This window comes from Lolium rigidum, chromosome 2 (genome assembly GCF_022539505.1).
Source record: "Lolium rigidum isolate FL_2022 chromosome 2, APGP_CSIRO_Lrig_0.1, whole genome shotgun sequence".
NCBI lineage: Eukaryota > Viridiplantae > Streptophyta > Magnoliopsida > Poales > Poaceae > Lolium > Lolium rigidum.
In genome coordinates, this window is record NC_061509.1 from 77,592,091 (window position 1) to 77,614,327 (window position 22,237).

General features: G+C 42.3%; 1 pseudogene; it reads left to right on the top strand.

Annotated features, from left to right (window-relative positions):
• The window catches only part of LOC124689901, a 74,417-nt pseudogene extending 55,141 nt beyond the window's left edge, over positions 1-19,276 (top strand).
• The last annotated feature ends 2,961 nt before the right edge of the window (positions 19,277-22,237 follow it).

A 22,237-nucleotide genomic window follows, 5' to 3' on the forward strand; every position in this document is an offset into this window, starting at 1 on the left:
CGTCTCCGGAAGGTTTTCCGTATCGTGGCTCTCGGTACTGGGGGTTTCGCGACGGGGGCTTTAAGTAGGCGGAAGGGCGGAGTCGGGAGAGTCACGGGGGCCCCACACGCTAGGGCCGCGCGGGCCCCCCTTAGGCCGCGCCGCCCTAGTGTGGCGGCGCCCCGTGGCCCCACTTCGTCTCCCCTCCGGTCTTCTGGAAGCTTCGTGCAAAAATAGGACCCTGGGCGTTGATTTCGTCCAATTCCGAGAATATTTCCTTACTAGGATTTCTGAAACCAAAAACAGCAGAAAATAGCAACTGGCTCTTCGCCATCTCGTCAATAGGTTAGTGCCGGAAAATGCATAAATATGACATATAATGTGTATAAAACATGTGAGTATCATCATAAAAGTAGCATGGAACATAAGAAACTATAGATACGTTTGGGACGTATCAAGCATCCCCAAGCTTAGTTCCTACTCGCCCTCGAGTAGGTAAACGATAACAAAGATAATTTCTGAAGTGACATGCTATCATAATCTTGATCATACTATTGTAAAGCATATGAGATGAATGCAGCGATTCGAAGCAATGATGAAGATAATGAGTAAACTAATGAATCATATAGCAAAGACTTTTCATGAATAATACTTTCAAGACAAGCATCAATAAGACTTGCATAAGAGTTACTCATAAAGCAATAAGTTCAAAGTAAAGGCGTTGAAGCAACACAAAGGAAGATTAAGTTTCAGCGGTTGCTTTCAACTTCAACATATTTATCTCATGGATAATTGTCAACACAAAGTAATATAACAAGTGCAATAAGTAAACATGTAAGAATCAATGCACACAGTTGATACAAGTGTTTGCTTCTAAGATAGAAAGAATAGGCAAACTGACTCAACAATAAAGTAAAAGATAGACCATTCGCAGAGGGAAGCATTGATTACTATATTTGTGCTAGAGCTTTCATTTTGAAAACAAGAAACAATTTTGTCAACGGTAGTAATAAAGCATATGAGTTATGTATAAAACATCTTATAAGTTGCAAGCCTCATGCATAGTATACTAATAATGCTCGCACCTTGTCCTAATTACTTGGGTTAACACGGATTATCATTGCATAGCATATGTTTCAACCAAGTGTCACAAAGGGGTACCTCTATGCCGCCTGTACAAGGGTCTAAGGAGAAGGTTCGCATTGGATTTCTCGCTTTTGATTATTCTCAACTTAGACACCCATACCGGGACAACATAGACAACAGATAATGGACTCCTCCTTAATGCATAAGCATTCAACAACAGTTAATATTCTCATAAGAGATTGAGGATTAGCTGTCCACACTGAAACTTCCACCATGAATCATGGCTTTAGTTAGCGGCCCAATGTTCTTCTCTAACGAGTATGCATACTCAAACCATTTGATTGTGAAAACCGCCCTTACTTCGAAAAGACGAACATGCATAGCAACTCACATGATATTCAACAAAGGTAAAAGAGTTGATGGCGTCCCCAGAAAACATGGTTACCGCTCAACAAGCAACTTACTAAGAAATAAGACACATAAATACATATTCTTCACCACGATAGTTTTTAAGGCTATTTGTCCCATGAGCTATATATTGTAAAGGTAAAGAATAGAAATATTAAAGGTAGCACTCAAGTAATTTACTTTGGAATGGCGGAGAAATACCATGTAGTAGGTAGGTATGGTGGACACAAATGGCATAGTATTTGGCTCAAGGATTTGGATGCATGAGAAGAATTCCCTCTCAATACAAGGCTAGGCTAGCAAGGTTGTTTGAAGCAAACTCAAGTATAAAAGGTGCAGCAAAGCTTACATATGAACATATTGTAGCTATTATAAGACTTTATATTGTCTACTTGTTGTTCAAACACCTCAACCAGAAAATATCTAGACTCTAGAGATCAATCATGCAAACCAAATTTTAACAAGCTCTATGTAGTTATTCATTAATGAGTACAAGGTACATGATGCAAGAGCTTAAAGAAGATCTATATGAGCACAACAATTGCCAAGTATCACATTATTCAAGACATTAAACCATTTACCACATGCGGCATTTTCCGTTTCCAACCATATAACAATGAATGAAATAGTCCAACTTTCGCAATGAACATTAAAGATAAAGCTAAGAACATACTTGTTCATACGAAACAGCGGAGCGTGTCTCTCTCCCAAACAAAGAATGCTAGGATCCGATTTTATTCAAACAAAAACAAAAACAAACAGACGCTCCAAGTAAAGCACATAAGATGTGACGGAATAAAAATATAGTTTCACTTGAGGAACCTGATAAGTTGCCGATGAAGAAGGGATGCCTTGGGCATCCCCAAGCTTAGACGCTTGAGTCTTCTTAAAATATGCAGGGATGAACCACGGGGGCATCTCCAAGCTTTGACTTTTCACTCTTCTTGATCATATTGTATCATCCTCCTCTCTTGACCCTTGAAAACTTCCTCCACACCAAACTCGAAACAAACTCATTAGAGGGTCAGTGCATAATTCATATATTCAGAGGTGACATAATCATTCTTAACACTTCCGGACATTGCACAAAGCTACTGAAAGTTAATGGAACAAAGAAATCCATCTAACATAGCAAAACAGGCAATGCGAAATAAAAGGCAGAATCTGTCAAAACAGAATAGTTCGTAAAGACGAATTTTAAAGTGGCACCAGACTTGCTCAGATGAAAATGCCCAAATTGAATGAAAGTTGCGTACATATCTGAGGATCACGCACGTAAATTGGCAAAAAAATTTGATTTTTCTACATAGACTACTGCTCAAATTCGTGACAGCAAGAAATCCGTTTCTGCGCAGTAATCCAAATCTAGTATTGGCTTTACTATCAAAGACTTTACTTGGCACAACAATGCAATAAAATAAAGATAAGGAGAGGTTGCTACAGTAGTAAACAACTTCGAAGACCCAAATATAAAATAAAGTGCAGAAGTAAAATAATGGGTTGTCTCTCATAAGCGCTTTTCTTTAACGCCTTTCAGCTAGGCGCAGAAAGTGTGTATCAAGTAACATCAAGAGACGAAGCATCAACATCATAAGCTCCCCATCCGTAGTGGTACTAAGGGCTTTGTCAATTTTAGGCCTATAATAATATTTTTTTGGTTTAGGAACTTTAGAGACATACATAAACTTTTGCTCCTTACCCACATAAGCTTTCTCCTTAAACTTAAGAGAAGAAAAAGTTGAACCCAAGGTTCCCATAGCTTCTTCAAGTTCACTAATCCTATGGGTTTGATTATCATGAGTAGCACAAGTGTCTAAAACAGCAATTCTCTCATTGATTCCACCTAGAGATTTATCAAGTTTATCAGTGCTATTAAGTAATATTCCCAATTTAGTCTCAATACTTGGAAGATCTTTTTCTATGGCTTCCAACTTTTTCATGACATCTTCAAGAGAGATTTCAATTTTAGCTTCATTAACAGGTGGTATTCCAACTAGACTCTCAATAATGCAACTAGCTTCTAAAGCAGGAGTGCCTAGGAAATTACCTCCTGCAAGAGTATCAAGAACATATCTATTCCAACTAGAGATTCCAACATAAAAGTTCCTAAGTAGTATAATAGTGGAGTGTTTCTTAATGCACCTATGATGAGCATCGCTAATTCTATACCAAGCATCTTTAAAACTTTCTCCCCCTTGTTGCTTAAAGGAACGAACTTCAACTTCCGGATTACTCATTTTTAGCAGTAATAAATAAACCAAACTAAATAAAGTAAATGCAAGTAACTAATTTTTTTGTGTTTTTAATATAGAGAACAAGACAGTAAATAAAGTAAAACTAGCAACTAAATTTTTTGTGTTTTGATATAATGTAGCAAACAAAACGGTAAATAAAATAAAGCAAGACAAAAACAAAGTAAAGAGATTGGAAGTGGGAGACTCCCCTTGCAGCGTGTCTTGATCTCCCCGGCAACGGCGCCAGAAATTTGCTTGATGCGTGTAGTTGACACGTCCGTTGGGAACCCCAAGAGGAAGGTGTGATGCGCACGATAGCAAGTTTCCCTCAGTAAGAAACCAAGGTTTAATCGAACCAGTAGGAGTCAAGAAGCACGTTGAAGGTTGATGGCGGAGGAGTGTAGTGCGGTGCAACACCAGGGATTCTGACGCCAACGTGGAACCTTGCACAACACAATCACAGAACTTTGCCCCAACGTAACAGCGAGGTTGTCAATCTCACCGGCTTGCTGTAAACAAAGGATTAGATGTATAGTGTGGATGATGATGTTTGTTTGCGAAGAACAGTAAAGAACAATTGCAGTAGATTGTATTTCAGATGTAAAGAATAGGACCGGGGTCCACACTTCACTAGCGGTGTCTCTCCCATAAGATAGCAGATGTTGGGTGAACAAATTACAGTTGGGCAATTGACACATAAAGAAGGCATAACAATGCACATACATATATCATGATGAGTACTATGAGATTTAATCAGGGCATTACGACAAAGTACATAGACCGCTATCCAGCATGCATCTATGCCTAAAAATTCCACTTTGAGATTATCATCCGAACCCCTTCCGGTATTAAGTTGCAAACAACAGACAATTGCATTAAGTATGGTGCGTAATGTAATCAACACAAATATCCTTAGACAAAGCATCGATGTTTTATCCCTAGTGGCAACAGCACATCCACAACCTTAAAACTTTCTGTCACTGTCCCAGATTTAATGGAGGCATGAACCCACTATCGAGCATAAATACTCCCTCGTGGAGTCACAAGTATCAACTTGGCCAGAGCCTCTACTAGCAACGGAGAGCATGCAAGAACATAAATAACATATATGATAGATTGATAATCAACTTGACATAGTAGTCAATATTCATCGGATCCCAACAAACACAACATGAAGGATTACAAATAGATGATCTTGATCATGATAGGCAGCTCACAAGATCTAACATGATAGCACAATGGGGAGAAGACGACCATCTAGCTACTGCTATGGACCCATAGTCCAGGGGTGAACTACTCACACATCGATCCGGAGGCGATCATGACGATGAAGAGACCTCTGGGAGATGATTCCCCTCTTCGGCAGGGTGCCGGAGGCGATCTCCTGAATCCCCCGAGATGGGATTGGCGGCGGCGGCGTCTCTGGAAGGTTTTCCGTATCGTGGCTCTCGGTACTGGGGGTTTCGCGACGGAGGCTTTAAGTAGGCGGAAGGGCGGAGTCGGGAGAGTCACGGGGGCCCCACACGCTAGGGCCGCGCGGGCCCCCCTTAGGCCGCGCCGCCCTAGTGTGGCGGTCCCCCGTGGCCCCACTTCGTCTCCCCTCCGGTCTTCTGGAAGCTTCGTGCAAAAATAGGACCCTGGGCGTTGATTTCGTCCAATTCCGAGAATATTTCCTTACTAGGATTTCTGAAACCAAAAACAGCAGAAAACAAGAATCGACTCTTCGGCATCTCGTCAATAGGTTAGTGCCGGAAAATGCATAAATATGACATATAATGTGTATAAAACATGTGAGTATCATCATAAAAGTAGCATGGAACATAAGAAATTATAGATACGTTTGGGACGTATCAATGACATATAATGTGTATAAAACATGTGAGTATCAACATAAAAGTAGCATGGAACATAAGAAATTATAGATACGTTTGAGACGTATCAAGCATCCCCAAGCTTAGTTCCTACTCGCCCTCGAGTAGGTAAACGATAACAAAGATAATTTCTGAAGTGACATGCTATCATAATCTTGATCAATACTATTGTAAAGCACATGAGATGAATGCAGCGATTCGAAGCAATGATGAAGATAATGAGTAAACAACGGAATCATATAGCAAAGACTTTTCATGAATAATACTTTCAAGACAAGCATCAATAAGACTTGCATAACAGTTAACTCATAAGCAATAAATTCTTAGTAGAAAGCTTTGAAACAACGCATAGGAAGATATAAGTTTCAGCGGTTGATTTCAACTTCAACATGTATATCTCATGGATAATTGTCAACACAAAGCAATATAACAAGTGCAATAGGTAAACATGTAAGAATCAATGCACACAGTTTACACAAGTGTTTGCCTCTAAGATAGAAAGAAGTAGGTAAACTGACTCAACATAAAGTAGAAGAATGGCCCTTCGCAGAGGGAAGCATGGATTACTATTTTTGTGCTAGAGCTTTTCATTTTGAAAACAAGAAACAATTTTGTCAATGGTAGTAATAAATCATATGTGTTATGTATAAGATATCCTATAAGTTGCAAGCCTCATGCATAGTATACTAATAGTGCTCGCACCTTGTCCTCATTAGTTTGGATTAACACGGATTATCATTGCATAGCATATGTTTCAACCAAGTGTCACAAAGGGGTACCTCTATGCCGCTCGTACGGAGGTCTAAGGAGAAAGTTCGCATTGGATTTCTCGCTTTTGATTATTCTCAACTTAGACATCCATACCTGGACAACATAGACAACAGATAATGGACTCCTCTTTAATGCATAAGCATTCAACAACAGATAAAATTCTCATAAGAGATTGAGGATTAATTGTCCAAACTGAAACTTCCACCATGGATCATCGCTTTAGTTAGCGGCCCAATGTTCTTCTCTAACAATATGCATACTCAAACCATTTGATCATGAAAATCGCCCTTACTTCGGACAAGACGAACATGCATAGCAACTCACATGATATTCAACAAAGGTAAAAGTTGATGGCATCCCCAGAAACATGGTTACCGCTCAACAAGCAACTTATTAAGAAATAAGATACATAAGTACATATTCTTCACCATAATAGTTTTTAAGGCTATTTTCCCATGAGCTATGTATTGTAAAGGCAAAGAATAGACGTTTAAAGGTAGCACTCAAGTAATGTACTTTGGAATGGCGGAGAAATACCATGTGGTAGGTACGTATGGTGGACACAAATGGCATAGTTTTTGGCTCAAGGATTTGGATGCACGAGAAGAATCCCTCTCAATACAAGGCTAGGCTAGCAAGGTTGTTTGAAGCAAACTCAAGTATAAAATGGTACAGCAAGTCTCACATATGAACATATTGTAAGCATTATAAGACTTTACATCGTCTCCTTGTTGTTCAAACACCTCAACCGAGAAAATATCTAGACTCTAGAGACCAATCATGCAAACCAAATTTTAACAAGCTCTATGTAATTCTTCATTAATAGGTGCAAAGTACATGATGCAAGAGCTTAAACATGATCTATATGAGCACAACAATTGCTAAGTATCAAATTATTCAAGACATTATACCATTTACCACATTCGGCATTTTCTGTTTCCAACCATATATCAATGAACGAGGTAGTTCAACCTTCGCAATGAACATTAAGAATAAAGCTAAGAACACATGTGTTCATATCATGGAAAAAAATAGCGCGCTATTCCAACGCTAATAGCACGCTATAGCATATCTGGAGAGCCGACGCTACGCTATTTTGGCGCTATAGCGCGCTATTCGCGTTAATAGCACGCTATAGCATGCTAATAGCGTATTTTTGGACCCACGCTATTTTGTTATAGCGCGCTATTTTTTTCCTATGCAACAGCGGAGCGTGTCTCTCTCCCACACAAAGAATGCTAGGATCCGATTTTATTCAAACAAAACAAAAATAAAAACAAACAGACGCTCCAAGTAAAGCACATAAGATGTGACTGAATAAAAATATAGTTTCACTAGAGGTGACCTGATAAGTTGTCGATGAAGAAGGGGATGCCTTGGGCATCCCCAAGCTTAGATGCTTGAGTCTTCTTAAAATATGCATGGATGAACCACCGGGGCATCCCCAAGCTTAGACTTTTCACTCTTCTTGATCATAGTATATCATCCTCCTCTCTTGACCCTTGAAAACTTCCTCCACACCAAACTTAAAACAAACTCATTAGAGGGTTAGTGCATAATCAAAAATTCACATGTTCAGAGGTGACACAATCATTCTTAACACTTCTGAACATTTCCCAAAGCTACTGGAAGTTAATGGAACAAAGAAATTCATCCAACACAGCAAAAGAGGCAATGCGAAATAAAAAGCAGAATCTTTCAAAACAGAACAGTCCGTAAAGACGAATTTTTTAGAGGCACTGGACTTTCTCAGATGAAAATGCTCAAATTGAATGAAAGTTGCGTACATATCTAAGGATCACACACGTAAATTGGCAGATTTTTCTGAGTTATCTACAGAGAACCCTGCCCAAATTCGTGGCAGACAGAAATCTGTTTCTGCGCAGTAATCCAAATCCAGTATCAACCCTACTATCAAAGACTTTACTTGGCACAACAATGCAATAAAATAAGATAAGGAGAGGTTGCTACAGTAGTAAACAACTTCCAAGACTCAAATATAAAACAAAAGCAAAATAAACACATGGGTTATGTCCCAAGAAGTTCTTTCTTTCTAGCCATTAAGATGGGCTCAGCAATTTTAATGATGCACTCGCAAGAAATAAGAGTTGAAGCAAAAGAGAGCATCAAGAAGCAAATTCAAAACACATTTAAGTCTAACATGCTTCCTATGCATAGGAATCTTGTAAATAAACAAGTTCATGAAGAGCAAAGTAACAAGCATAGGAAGATAAAACCAGTGTAACTTCAAAAATTTCAGCATATAGAGAGGTGTTTTAGTAACACGAAAATTTCTACAACCATATTTTCCTCTCTCATAATAACTTTCAGAGGCATCATGAACAAACTCAACAATATAAGTATCACATAAAGCATTCTTATCATGAGCTATATGCATAAAATTATTACTCTCCACATAAGCATAATCAATTTTATTAGTTGTAGTGGGAGCAAATTCAACAAAGTAGCTATCATTATTATTCTCATCAAGTGTAGGAGGCATAGTATAATCATAATAAACTTTACCCTCCATAGTAGGCGGCACCAAAAGACCACTATCATTATAATCATCATATATGGGAGGCATATCATAATCAACATAAACTTTCTCCTCAATACCCGGAGGGCTAAAGAGATCATTTTCATCAAAACCGACCTCCCCAAGCATAGAATTTTCTATATCATTAGCAACAATGGTGTTCAAAGCGTTCATACTAATATCATTGCTACTAGCATGCAAATAAGGTTCCATAGGTTTTTTAATTTTCGCATTAAACCATTCATGTCTTGACTCAGGAAATAGTTTAAAAAGCTCACAGATGTTTTCCATTATGCCTTACTAGTGTTTAACAAGAAACAAAAAGATGCAATTGCAGGATCTAAAGGAAATAGCTTCGAGCACACACACAACGGCGCCAGAAAAGTACTTAGTTACCTGGGACCGGAGTGTGAGTGCCTTTTACCTTTCCTCCCCGGCAACGGCGCCAGAAAAAGTGCTTGATGCGTGCAATTAACACACGTCCGTTGGGAACCCCAAGAGGAAGGTGTGATGCGTACAGTAGCAAGTTTTCCCTCAGAAAGAAACCAAGGTTTATCGAACCAGGAGGAGCCAAGAAGCACGTTGAAGGTTGATGGCGGCGAAGTGTAGTGCGGCGCAACACCAGGGATTCCAGCGCCAACGTGGAACCTGCACAACACAATGAAAGTACTTTGCCCCAACGTAACAGTGAGGTTGTCAATCTCACCGGCTTGCTGTAAACAAATGATTAAACGTATTGTGTGGAATATGATGTTTGTTTGCGAAGAACAGTAAAGAACAATTGCAGTAGATTGTATTTCAGATGTAAAGAATGGACCGGGGTCCACAGTTCACTAGCGGTGTCTCTCCCATAAGATAAATAGCATGTTGGGTGAAAAAATTACAGTTGGGCAATTGACAAATAAAGAAGGCATAACAATGCACATACATATATCATGATGAGTACTATGAGATTTAATCAAGGCATTACGACAAAGTACATAGACCGCTATCCAGCATGCATCTATGCCTAAAAAGTCCACTTTCAGATTATCATCCGAACCCCTTCCGGTATTAAGTTGTAAACAACAGACAATTGCATTAAGTATGGTGCGTAACGTAATCAACACAAATATCCTTAGACAATGCATCGATGTTTTATCCCTAGTGGCAACAGCACATCCACAACCTTAGAACTTTTCGTCACTCGTCCCAGATTCAATGGAGGCATGAACCCACTATCGAGCATAAATACTCCCTCTTGGAGTTACAAGTATCAACTAGGCCGGAGCCTCTACTAGCAACGGAGAGCATGCAAGAACATAAACAACATATATGATAGATTGATAATCAACTTGACATAGTATTCAATATTCATCGGATCCCAACAAACACAACATGTAGCATTACAAATAGATGATCTTGATCATGATAGGCAGCTCACAAGATCTAACATGATAGCACAATGAGGAGAAGACAACCATCTAGCTACTGCTATGGACCCATAGTCCAGGGGTGAACTACTCACACATCGATCCGGAGGCGATCATGGCGATGAAGAGCCCTCCGGGAGATGATTCCCCTCTCCGGCGAGGTGCGGGAGGCGATCTCTCGAATCCCCGAGATGGAATTGGCGGCGGCTGCGTCTTTGGAAGGTTTTTCGTATCGTGGCTCTCGGTACTGGGGTATTCGCGACGAAGGCTTTAAGTAGGCGAAGAGGTAGGTCAGGGGGCGCCACGAGGGGCCCACACACTAGGGCCGCGCGGCCCAAGCCCTGGCCGCGCCGCCCTGTTGTGTGGCTGCCTCGTCGCCCCACTTCGTTTCCCTTTCGGTCTTGTGGAAGCTTCGTGGAAAAATAAGCCCCTGGGCGTTGATTTCGTCCAATTGCGAGAATATTTCCTTACTAGGATTTACGGAACCAAAAACAGCAGTAAAACAAGAATCGGCTCTTCGGCATCTCGTCAATAGGTTAGTGCCGGAAAATGCATAATAATGACATATAATGTGTATAAAACATGTGAGTATCATCATAAAAGTAGCATGGAACATAAGAAATTATAGATACGTTTGAGACGTATCATTTACCTACTTCTTTCTATCTTAGAAGCAAACATTTGTGTCAACTGTGTGCATTGATTCCTACATACTTGCTTATTTGCATTCATAATATTACTTTGTGTTGACAATTATCCATGAGATATACATGTTGAAGTTGAAAGCAACTGTTGAAACTTATATCTTCCTTTGTGTTGCTTCAAAACTCTCTACTAAGAATTTATTGCCTTATGAGTTAACTCCTATGCAAGTCTTATCGATGCTTGTCTTGAAAGTACTATTCATGAAAAGTCTTTGCTATATGATTCAGTTGTTTAATCATTGTCTTTACCATTGTTTCGAATCACTTCATTCATTTCATATGCTTTACAATAGTATTGATCAAGATTATGATAGCATGTCACTTCAGAAATTATCATTGTTATCGTTTACCTACTCGAGGGCGAGTAGGAACTAAGCTTGGGGATGCTTGATACGTCTCAAACGTATCTATAATTTCTTATGTTCCATGCTACTTTTATGACAATACTCACATGTTTTATACATACTTTACATCATTATTATGCATTTTCCGGCACTAACCTATTGACAAGATGCCGAAGAGCCGCTGTCTGTTTTCTCGCTGTTTTTGGTTTCAGAAATCCTACAAAGGAAATATTCTCGGAATTGGACGAAATCAACGCCCAGGGTCTTATTTTTCCACGAAGCTTCCAGAAGACCGGAGGGGTTACGAAGTGGGGCCACGAGGGCCCGTACCCATAGGACGGCGCGGCCAGGGAGGGGCCCGCGCCGGCCTATGGTGTGGGGCCCCCGCGCCGCCTCCAACCCTACCCTTCCGCCTACTTAAAGCCTTCGTCGCGAAAACACCTGTACCGAGAGCCACGATACGGAAATACTTCCAGAGACGCCGCCGCCGCCAATCTCATCTCGGGGGATTCAGGAGATCGCCTCCGGCACCCTGCCGGAGAGGGGAATCATCTCCCGGAGGACTCTTCATCACCATGATCGCCTCCGGATTGATGCGTGAGTAGTTCATCCTTGGACTATGGGTCCATAGCAGTAGCTAGATGGTTGTCTTCTCCTCATTGTGCCATCATGTTAGATCTTGTGAGCTGCCTATCATGATCAAGATCATCTATTTGTAATGCTACATGTTGTGTTTGTTGGGATCCGATGAATATTGAATACTATGTCAAATTGATTATCAATCTATCATATATATGTTGTTTATGTTCTTGCATGCTCTCCGTTGCTAGTAGAGGCTCGGCCAAGTTGATACTTGTAACTCCAAGAGGGAGTATTTATGCTCGATAGTGGGTTCATGCCTCCATGAATTGAATCGGGACAAGTGATGAAAAGTTCTAAGGTTGTGGATGTGTTGTTGCCACTAGGGATAAAACATCAATGCTTTGTCTAAGGATATTTGTGTTGATTACATTACGCAACATACTTAATGCAATTGTCTGTTGTTTGCAACTTAATACTGGAGGGGGTGCGGATGCTAACCCGAAGGTGGACTATTTAGGCATAGATGCATGCTGGATAGCGGTCTATGTACTTTGTCGTAATGCCCTGATTAAATCTCATAGTAATTATCATGATATATGTATGTGCATCTCTATTTGTCAATTTCCCAGCTGTAATTTGTTCACCCAACATGCTAGTTATCTTATCGGAGAGACACCACTAGTGAACTGTGGACCCCGGTCCATTCTTTTACATCTGAAATACAATATACTGCAATACTTGTTCTCTACTGTTCTTCGCAAACAAACATCATCTTCCACACTATACATTTAATCCTTTGTTTACAGCAAGCCGGTGATATTGAAAACCTCGATGTTACGTTGGGGCAAAGTACTTTGATTGTGTTGTGCAGGTTCCACGTTGGCCGGAATCCCTGGTGTTGCGCCGCACTACACTCCGTCACCAATAACCTTCACGTGTTCCTTGACTCCTACTGGTTCGATAACCTTGGTTTCATACTGAGGGAAAACTTGCTTCTATACGCATCACACCTTCCTCTTGGGGTTCCCTACGGACGTGTGTAATTGCACGCCATCAATGTACCAGGTTGAAGGCTCCATTTGAGACCACTTAATTTGGTTGGCAACATATCCACAAAATCCAGAATAAGGCTACGAAGGTGAACCTAACTATGCTACGACGGGAGCCCGAGAGCCCATGGGCAAGTGCAATGGAACCACCAACCCCCATTAGGTTTCAATCGCAATGAAGGACTTCCTCCACTCTCGCCCAGGCCAAGTGAGCAACTTGGCATGCAAAGAAGATATGTGTGCAATTCTCGAGCTCACGACAAAGTGAGCATGCACCTGTAGAGGGGCCATGTCTCTTCGCCACCTGGTCACAAGATGGCAGTCTGCCCCTAATCAACTACCACAAGAAAACCTTGATCTTGGGTGGGTATGTAGTGCACCACACCTCCCAGAAGTGTGTGACCGCGCTCCCATGCAAAAAATGAGGTAGACAGATCTCGTGGAGTATTCACCTGAGGCCTCCAAGGCCCAAGACACTCGTTTCTCATTGGGGTCCTCCGGGTGAGCTTGAATCTTCCTATAGGTTGTCCCACTCCACTGTCTTGTTGAGGCCAAATTGTGTCCGAAAACAGATGCGCCATTCACCTTCTTCCGTATCTTGAACACGGGTCCCAAGAACTGAGATAAATAGGCCAGCGCAGCAGCTAAACAGGAGTGGAAAGCAAGCCCTAAGCGGTGCATTCCCCAACCATTAGTTTAGCCAGAAAAATGTTCACTTCCCGTTGGGAACCTTATGATTGCCCCAGTTGAGCTTTTGAATGGAATTCCAAAATTGGAAGCCACAGACCTGAACCTCCATAGAGCAAGGGTTCGAGTTGCCAAGACACTTACCACATTGATAGGCTACATCAGTTTATGTGATATACAACTTCGAATATCGTTATTTGAATGTGCCACGTTCATAAGACCAACTCATATTGTTTCCAAAGAATCCTCATTTGTAACTAAAAATCTTCTTATAATCTAAGTACGTGTATGTGCTAGCCAATAGAAAAAACATAAAGCCCATGCATGATCAGCGCACCAAGGGCGAACATTCTAGAGAGAAAAGAGAGTTGCTTCCGGCAATTGTGTTTTGAGGTGTAACAAACAATCGGGCTGCCTCGCCCCTTTCCTTCTGGTAGTGACACCAAAGCAGACCAACATGCTGGTCAGGCAGATCTTGTGACCCATGTTTGCACACGCCACACGCTCGCGCATCAGGGAGGCATGAATTGATGTCATTCCCGGAGAGGTCGAACACCGAGAGCGCCGAGAGATCGATCGGCTAGGCAGGCGGGCAGGGGCCGACAAGGTCGTTCCCAGCGAGGTTGAGGCGCTGCAGGGACCTAAGCGAGCAGAGGGAGGCCGAAAAAACGCCGGCTATGGAGTAGTAGATGTAGAGCCCGGCGACGGCGGTGGTGGAAGTAACTGGCGTAGGTCACGCGGCCATGCGCATAGAGACTGGCTGGAGTCCCAGCTGGAGAGGGCGCCGGTGGGGTTGGAGATTTCGGCCTTGGCGGCGAGGAGGTGGTCGGCATCGGAGGAGGCGACGGTATGGGGAGGGAGTACCGGCGAACTACAAAGTACCAACATGCCGTGTGGTGTATTTCTTTTTGGTGTACTCCAATATCTTAAAATTTGAACATGAAAATAAAAGGCTTCCTATAGCTAGCTCGGTCTACATTTGGCTATTTTTCACGGGAATCCTCTAAGAGCACTAAGCTCCCAGGGTTGGGAGCGATTCTGAGCGATCTGCCCGTCGCTGTCGCGGGCCCCACCAAGAGGTGCATTCCGTTTTCTGTGTGGGCCGTGATTTGGGCCAGCCTGTGGCGGTCGTTGCGATGATGTGGCTGCGTTCGGATTTGCTCGACGTGTTGGCGAGGCGAAGCGGCTGCGGGTCGGTTCGTGGTTTCTTTGACTGCAGCTTCCTCCTTCTTGCTCTCCTCGCTTAGCCGTGCTCTGGTTCTCCTCTTCATTCGTGGGTTTGCGGCAAAGCGCGCGGTTCTTCGGCGGCGTCGCTGTGGCCGCCGATCTTCCCCGTCGCGTTTGTTTCTCTGAGCTGGTTTGTTTCCCCTACTTTCTTCTCTAAATTTTGTGTGGATATTTGGCTGGTGTGTGGTGTGTGCCCTGGATCTTTGATGGGAGTGTGCGCGGTTGCCGCTTGGGGATTGAGCCCAATCTGCGTGTGTTCATTTCTGTGATTCCGTCGATTTGGGGGCACATTTTGCTTGGGTCCCTTCGGCCGGTGCCGCACTGCCGCCGCTTTGCTGCGCTTGCTGTATTCTCAGCATGTGTGGCCATGCTGCTGGGCATGTTTTGATCAATGAAAAAAATAGCGCGCTATTTCACGCTAATAGCGGCGCTATAGCGTATTTGCGAGTTGGACGCTATGCTATGCATTCTAGGCACGCTATGACGCTACACGCGCTAAAGACGCGCTATTTCACGCTATTTGGCGCTATTCGCTATTCCGCATAGCACGCTATTTTGCAGAGTAGTTTTTTAGTAGCTCATTCCATATTTTGACCCACTTGCGTATCCTAAATTCCTAATCCATGCAACCCTAGACTAAGAAACTCAGATCGCGCACTCCCCAACTCCTTGTCACCTGCTCTGCCCAGCAGGCGACGACGTGACGGCGCAACTCCGCCCCTTCTCCTCTCGTCAATCGGTGGTAAGCGGCCACGCCTAGCTTCACCTTCACGCCTTCACCCCGTGCCTCCTTTCCCCTCCTTCAATCCTTCTAGTTCGGGACAATGTGAATATTAACTATTGTTTGTGATTTTGAGACTATGTCATATCAAGTTATGGACTATGTGAACTATCTCTGGTTGATGTTTGGCTGCAAAATATCATATCCGAGATTTTATAGCTGCAGAGTGCTATATTTATTATTATATATATGCTGAAATCCTGAATTTTCATATTTTTTGTTAAGCGCTATTTTGAAAAATAGCACGCTATTAGCACGCTATAGCGTCTATAGCGTTTTTCTGAAGCCCACGCTATTTATATTAGCGCGCTATTTTTTTCATTGGTTTTGATTGGATGATCTCTTGTTTGGATGGCCGTATTAGTACATGTCTATCTGCTCTTTCAGATTTAGGTCGACGAGCTCGGGATTCGAGTGTCTGGATCCAAAAGGAGCGCAGCGTTTAGTTGTACGATTCTGTCGTATCGTGGCGGTGGCTCATGGATGCTTTGTCCTGAATCGGTTCTTCCTACTGCAGGTTTAGCATTCAGGTTTAATTGTTCAGACTGGATTGCAGTGATGATTTGGTCTATGACAGATTGATGGTCTATTTTACCTAGCACAGGTTTAGCATGGAGATTCAGTTATCGTGTATGATGCTTTCCCTGTTGTAGTTCGGTAGGTTGTTTCTTACATGACAGCACCCTTATATTGTACTAAAAGTATATATTTTCTACAATATAGATGAGCACTTTGAGTAGTGGTCACCATTTTCTGCTTCAGTTATTCATGCCTGCATCGCTAAAAATGTACTCTACCAGGTACAAACACAGATATTCACTTTTTTTAATGTAGGAAAGAAGAATTAGTGCTGGGTAGCAGTAATTTATACAAAATCTATTGCAAAATAGCAGGGGACTTGGAACATACTGACCCCTCTAATACTGGAAACTACTTGCATTCAGGTCTGTGGAATAATTCTCTAGGATGGACACGCGCAAAGTGCAACTACGCAGACAAACCACATCCATCAGTAATGCATTTCATTCAGTTTAAGTGACAAACCTATTACAGTCTAAATAAGATAGAATGACTATTGAGATGCTAGAAAGTTACTCAAGTATACTTAGGTATGTTGACAAAAAGTATTAATAGGTTCATGATACTCACAAGGTAAAATGCAACTTGCCTTATCTTGCATGCTTTGAAATACTTATTAGGATGCGGCTTCAAATTGACATAAGATCAAATTCAATCTCCTCTTTTAGGGAAAGGTTTGGACTCCTTTATCATAGGTGAAAGCAAAAGGATCTTAACTGAACAGGAGCAACCAATCTGCGAATTGCTCAGGGTATTCGCGTTCTTGTTTTGCATCTTGATTTGTCAAGTTTGAATGCCTAGGGCCTAGGCTCTCTGGGTGCAGATGTCCTCTCTCTATCCTTTCACTATCCTTTTCAGTTTAGGAACGATATACAACAGCTGGTTCTTTCCTTTAAAAAAACTATAGCAACGGTGTTTCAGTTTAGCTGAAATCGAACGTTTAACAGTAGATGCAGTCCCCTTTTGTTCAAGATATCATATTAGACCAAATGGACTTCCTTCTGTCATTTTGGTCTATCCAAAATTGAATATGGAAAATTTATGTTCGTGTAGCCTGGTCGTGCAGATCTCATGTAGCCTGGTGATGCAGATAAGGTAGGCTGAAGGTAGGTGGTGATAAAACATTGCTACCAAAGTTTCTCTCAAACTGACCCAAGTGAGGCTATAGCATATATCTTTCTATTCTTAATAGGTGATCCCATTTTCCTGCACATGCAAGGTATCCACCTCATCATCCACCTCCAAGCAATCATAGCTTGCCACCTAAGATAATTTGCCACCTAATCAAAAGAAGAAAAAAAAGCTGCACATCAGTTTTCTCTTCTCTTAAAGTCATGCCACCATGTTATCTTTCATTGGTTGCATTTATCTTATCTTTATCTCTAAATAGCTAGCCCCACTACCTGATTTTCCTGAGCTGCGGTGAAGGCACGTCACCTCCTTTTCCTCCCAAGCAGCATGTTTCGCACTTCGCACACAGCGTCCTTGCGTTAAGAAAAAATCCCATCCAGCCGAAAGACTTATCAGCCCATCCCGTTCATCTTCTTCCAAGTAGCAGCGAAGGCACGAGACGCCCGCTCCTCTTCCTCTCCCCACGATTTGTGCGGCACTTATTGAATCTCCTTAGCAGTAATGGCGGAAACGAATCGTCTAAGCACTTGCCTTTTTATTCTCTTGAGTCCACCAGCCCGACCTCATTTGTGACCGGTGTCTTCCGCCCACCTTCCTTTGGTTCTTCTTCCTTCCCTAGGTCACAGGGAGCTGCCATCAGCTTGCAGTCTCACCGACCTGGCTGCTGAGCTTCCGGAGACGCCTAGCCGCTGCTGCATGACCACAGGTTCCTTTGCGGGCCATTGCAGGTGCAGCCAACGTTTTTATAGGTAGCCGATCTATTTTCTCATCTGATTTGTGGCGTTCGCTCTCTGCAGTTTATCAACATTCAAGATGGACCATCGATGCAAGGTGCCTGCGTGCCGCTGGAGCCATGCTACTTCATCGTTATATACACCTCTCTCCGCCACCGTGGGAGTTCATCTCATCTTGGCATTTTTCATAACTCCGTATTCATCCTCACTTCTGAACACAAGGACAACGGTCTTTCAAGCTCACCGCATGCTGGAGCAGTGTTCCAATCATCCGGTTCTCCTGTAAATTAAATCTGCAACTACAAGGTATCTCCTTCCCCCTCCTCCTGTTTGTACAAATTTCAGTGGACCTTTCATTAATTAATGTCAGACATGTTTCTGTCCATGCGATGTGCATCTCATCGTGGCAGCAAGTAGTGCATTTGGTAGCAGTAAGTATTATACATGTGTGCATTTTCCTTCTTACTATGTGCTACCGTGTATGTCAAACAAAAAAGAGGAAGCCCTCTAAAGTCTAAGCATTATTTGAGATTTCATATTCTTTGATACTCTATGGTCATTTGTATTTCCCCCTTTTAGCTGACACGCACTGAATTGGAGTACTGAACTAAATTGTTATTGCGCCAAAAAGAATCAGATTCAAGAAGGTGTGTGGTCTATACTCTGAATTTACTTATTTTTTCATTATTTTGGTCTAACCATTTCATATATAATTTCCACATGATCAATGTGATCTGCGTACAGAACATGGAATTATCTTTGTTTCAACCAGTTTTGCAAGTTGGACAAATGATTAACCATGCTTAAGTAAGTTTCTCGACTGTTTGTTTCCTTGATGCATATTGTTCTTTGTATAGTGCTTCATAATTGTTCAAAGTGTGAAACAATGGTTACTATAGATTAATGATTAAACAATGTCTTAGCAGGTGAAGTTAACAAATATCTTTGCTCAATGCAGGTTGTTCCCTCTCTCTTGAGCCAGTTAATTGAGCTATTCATCTTATTTACCAGAGACCCCTTTTATTTTAATATCCACTTTCCCTTGGTGCCTTGATTGTGTGAAATTGGATAGGGGTAAAGAGACATAACCATATTTTGCATTGTTAATTATGGTACACAGGTTCAATTTTCAGATATGCTGGTGCTACTCACAGTTAGTTATATGTAGTTTTTTACACCAGTTGTAAATTTTAATACGTAGTACATTCTGTTAATTCATATATCGAAGAGTATCTCTATTGATGATATATCTTTCATCCATGTAGTATATTTCTTCTTAAGAAGTGTTATTCTGTTGGCACATCGCAACAAAATTAGCATCGACCAAAATGAGCTATTTATAATACAGAGATATATTTCGCTATCACTTTTACTACTCTCAATCTTGAAGGATCTATCAAAACATTGCCGCAGCAACGCGCGGGGTAACATCTAGTATATATAAGTGCGGAGGACTAGCTTGGCCCCTCATAGCTCACGCATGCATGATGCATCAACTACCGAGTACTCTCTCATCTTCTGTTAGCTCAACTGCTCGACCACATGCAGAAAAATCAACCTTCAGCTGATTAAGGCAACACATGCATGATCGTGATGCTGAACCTATAGCCCTTAATGCATGACACAAATCTTCAGAGAGCCACGGAACTTGAGTGCAAGTGCAACACTGCACCACAGCAACACTAGAAATGAATGTACCCTCATGGAATTGCACTAATTGGAAAGTCTCCTATAGTAGCTGCACGGGATGCTACACTCTTTTGCATTGCCAACATGATCATGTCTACTATGACATGTGAAATATCTTCCATAAAGAGAACGAAGCTGCTTTGAACAAAGTCTCTGGTGTTAAAGCAGCAAGCTGGAGCTAAACATACAGCAGCTTAGAGGCAATCTGGAGGTGGTGAAACTCATAGAGGGAGAAGGTGTCGATCTGAAGAAAAGCACTTAATTAAAAGCTGAGTAAGCAACTAGATGGAAATAATGGATGCCATGGAACACTTGGATGAGCTAAATCAAACTGCGATCATCAAAGAAATATAATCATCGATGAACACGAAGGACCAGCTCGGCCAAGAGGTACCAGGCTGTGACCACCACGGAGCTGCTGGAGATCAACGGCTCAACGAGAACGAGTGCAGTGAGAGTTGAAGCTATGTCATTTCTGAACTCTGGAACAACAAAGAGAACAAAAAAGGCAGCATAGGGGAAGTCGTGGAGCACATAAAGCACGGGAAGCTGCAGAAACGTGTTCTTCGAAGATGGTTTTTCTTGGAAGGTGGTTTTTTGAATATGGTTTTTCTGCTAAAGTAGATGATATGTGGTGAAGTGTTTGCTTGGTCGTGCATGACCAAATTTAGATCCATTTCGTTTCCTTTTAGAGATTAGGGAGATTGGACAAGACTCTTCATCTTTTTTCCTTTTTACAGTGATACATATTCTGAGAGCACACGGATGCATCTCACTCTTATACAATTCTGGAGCTGTCAATTTTTCGCAAAGAGCTGACTGAAGCAACCATTTTTGGATCCTGCAACTGACATTGTATACAGAATATGTATAGCAGACAGTTCTTCAAGTATTTGCTTACCTTTTCATTTTACTTGTACTCTAAAGTTGTCTAGGCACTTTTTAGATCCATTTCGTTTCCCTTCAGAGATTCGGGAGTTTGGATAAGACTCTTCATTTTTTTTTTCCATTTTACAGTGATACATATTTGAGGTGTGGATAACTACAAATTATCTTCTGTTCTGAGAGCACAGTGATGCATCTTCCTCATACCATTCTGGAGCTGTCAATTTTTTGCAAAGAGCTGATTTTTTTTCGATAAAGAGCATATATTAATATCGCGTAGATACCAATTACACCTAGCCTCTGCAACAACATCATGCCCTAATGGCATAAAGGATGCACACAGCCAAAAAAGAAAAAGAATTACAAAAAAGAAAAGTCCCGCTACAGAGATCGAAAACTCTAAACATCAACACTCACACCACCAAGACAACACCAGAAGATCAGCTTGTCCATAAGCGACGCCTTCAAGAAGGAAACAGTGCACAAACGCTGTCGTCGCCCGATCACAGATCTTAGGTTTTCACCCTGAAGAAAGTCCTCTCTCTCAAAACAATGCCTTCAACAAGAACATTGCCAGGCACAACCAGTTAAGACCAGACCTTGGAGTTTCACCCTGAAAGATAGAACTCTGAACTTCTCCTATGCAGTCGCCCCCACATACAAGTCGATGTTCGAAGTCACGAAGCTCTAAGCCAATTGGACCTCACCACCAAGATCCGATCACTGTTGCTCTTCCACCGATCTTGGCTTTCATGACCTTCTCCACGAGCACCATGAAAAAAAAACTCCATGATATTAACAGCCAGCAGAGCTTCGAAGCGCTCCCTCTGAAACCAAACGGTCAGATAAAAAACATGGGTGCACACGACCGAAAGAACCCAATGCAGCAATCTTCAGGCATTGATCGCACAATGAATTTCGCCGGCAGGGCCTTCCGGAACACGACAATCCAGCCAACCCGGCGAGAAGAAGCATCAGACCGATCCTTACTTGGCGCGAGAGTAATCCTAGGACAACCACCTTTATTAGACGCAGGCCCCCTTGTTGTGGATATACTTCATAGGTATACCATCGACATGGTCCGATTCCGGCAAGCCCGGGTGGCCCATAGATGGTGGTGATGGCATATGGCCCACCGGGCAGCCCAGTTGTTGTTGATCAAGATGGAAGATGTCCAACCCAGGAACAAGGAGTCGGATCCCAACCGACCTATGAGGTAGCCGGATCCGAACCGCCCTACGAAGGTAGCCGGATCCGAACCGCCCTACGAAGGTAGCCGGATCCAAACCGCCCTACAGAGGTACCCGGATCCGAACCGACCTACAGAGGTACCCGGATCCGAATAGGTCTATGCCAGGAGTCAGATCCGTGAAGGCCCATGAAGGAAGGTGGATCCTTGACGTACACGGCAATGTAATATTCCGTAGTTAGGCAACTTGTATTCCGGGTAGGACTCTCCGTAGAAACCCTAGATCCGGGCGCCTATATAAGCCGGATCCCGGGAGCCCTGAGGGGAGATCTCGAAGTAGAAGCGAGACAACCACA